Genomic DNA, 2,101 nt, shown 5'->3' with positions numbered 1-2,101 from the left:
AAATCTTCGTAAAACAGCAGTAGCAAATAAAGGAAGAGACGCCTCCATATTCAAGATTATCGAAAATGAAATCGAAGACTCCAAACCAATCAAGATTTAATATTTCTCTAGCTCCTTTGAGATTCACGCTAGATATTATCAATGTCAATAATGTGAATTTGTTCAATTGGAGAATGAATGTTTAGTGGTTTGACGTATAATGTGAAAGTAAGCACATGATTACCAGAACTAACGAATATTTTATCTCCGTCTAATTGTTTCTTTACCTAAAACCAAACCTTTCAAGGCAGGAATCCGGTCAATGGAAAAGGCAAAAATTGTGATTAGCGAAGTGGAGATGTACAAAATAAGTAACGCCAATCAATGTACGATATGAAATATAATTCTCTGGCACATATTTAGAGAAGCATAGCGTTTGGGTGGTCAGCATATAGTGAGGAGGAGTTCTGAGAGAAGAGAAGAGGAGATCAGAATGGGGGGATTGAAAGTGAAATTGGTGCTCTTCATTTGCTACGTAATGATAATGATGATGACGACGTGCACAGGGGCAAGTGAGAAGCACGGAAGGATGACTGTGAACAGCTTCGAGAAGGGAGGAGATGGCGGAGGACCATCTGCTTGTGATGGTCACTACCATTCCAACAAGGATCATTGGGTCGCTCTTCCCCCTGCCACTTTTGAACACAACTCTAATTGTTTCCGCAAGTTGAAGATCAGTGCGCGAGGGAAGTCTACGGTGGCCACTGTTATAGACGAGTGCGCCAAGCCCTGCAAGGATGATATCGTGGATGCCTCGGAGAGTGTTTGGAATGCCCTTGGCTTGCATCGTGGTGATAACGACTTCGGCCTCATGCCCATCACTTGGCAGTTCATCTGATCGGCCATTCTTAAACATTGCACTCAAGATAAAAATTAGGATTGGAATTAAGTCTAGTGTGCGATGTTTAAGCAGCCTGTATCTGATCACCCCATCATCCTCATTCTCAATCCATTTTCCCACCTGTCTCGCACACGCTTCATTAATAAATTCTCTTGCTTTAGTCTGTGATGTTTATGGATGTCCCTCTTCTCTTCTCTTACTCTTTCACACCATCCGTCAATTACTTCTTGTGTTCCCTTCTTTTAGGTTGTGTAATTTAAAGTGGGTATTTGAAGTTTGATACCTTGGTGTCTCTCTTGATTTCTCTTTATAAGAAATATTAAAGTTTCAACTTGTTATTTGTTTATTTGTTAGTTGCTCTTGTCTTTCCTCCATGCAATTCATGCATTGCTGCTCATGTTGCTTGTTTGTCCTTTTTGTTTGTATTCCTTAGTCTTTTTAAGATATTTTGATTAGTTTTAAATATTCAACAATTTAATCATGTTATTCTTAATAAAAAATACTATAATTATTATCACTAATCGTAATGCACATATTTAATATATATTTGGAATATTTTTTTAATTAACTAATAAGACATTTTTAGAAAAAAGTACATCTTTCTTATTACAATTATTTAGTTTCATAGCAGATTTTTTTTGTTTGTTATATACTTTATATAATTTTACTTAATTTTGTGTTTATGTTGATAAAATATTAAAAAAATACTAAAATGCATTTTAATAAAGTAATGATTTTTTGTACTCATCACCAATGTGAAGTGATAGAAACAAGTAACTAATATGGTTAAAATTATAATAATAGAAACAACAATTTAACAGATGAAGACACAAATAAACAAGTATAATAAATAGTTAATTGTAATGAGATAACTACTATGGTAGATTCTATGAGACACGGGAAATATTTATGTATAGGAGACTTCGAAAGCCAATTGTACCCTTCTTAAAAATTGGGGAGATTGGACTTGACATGAGAAAAGGGAAAGACTATCAATAGCTTGATGGATGATAATGACCACGAAGTCACTGAAATGGAACAAATAGGGGATAAAGTTGATTCCTCTTTCTAGGAAATGTATAACTCCCTAGCGGCTTGGGTTGACAACAACATACAAAATGATATTCTGAGGTCATTTCAACCGTGATTGATAGTTGAATGAATGAAAATATGACATGCAAGGTCGAAGAAGAGGAAGTTAGAAAGGTTGTTTTAGTGTGG

At 35.3% G+C, this 2,101-nt stretch overlaps 1 pseudogene; it reads left to right on the top strand.

The window, feature by feature from the left end:
• The first annotated feature begins 529 nt into the window (after nt 1-529).
• LOC149560429 (putative ripening-related protein 6 pseudogene) lies at nt 530-877 on the top strand (annotated as a pseudogene).
• Nucleotides 878-2,101: the final 1,224 nt, after the last annotated feature.

This window comes from Cupressus sempervirens, chromosome 4 (assembly GCF_028749045.1).
Source record: "Cupressus sempervirens isolate cs-2001-9-10 chromosome 4, ASM2874904v1, whole genome shotgun sequence".
NCBI classification, from domain to species: Eukaryota; Viridiplantae; Streptophyta; class Pinopsida; order Cupressales; family Cupressaceae; genus Cupressus; species Cupressus sempervirens.
This window is presented reverse-complemented; position numbering and strand designations above follow the sequence as displayed.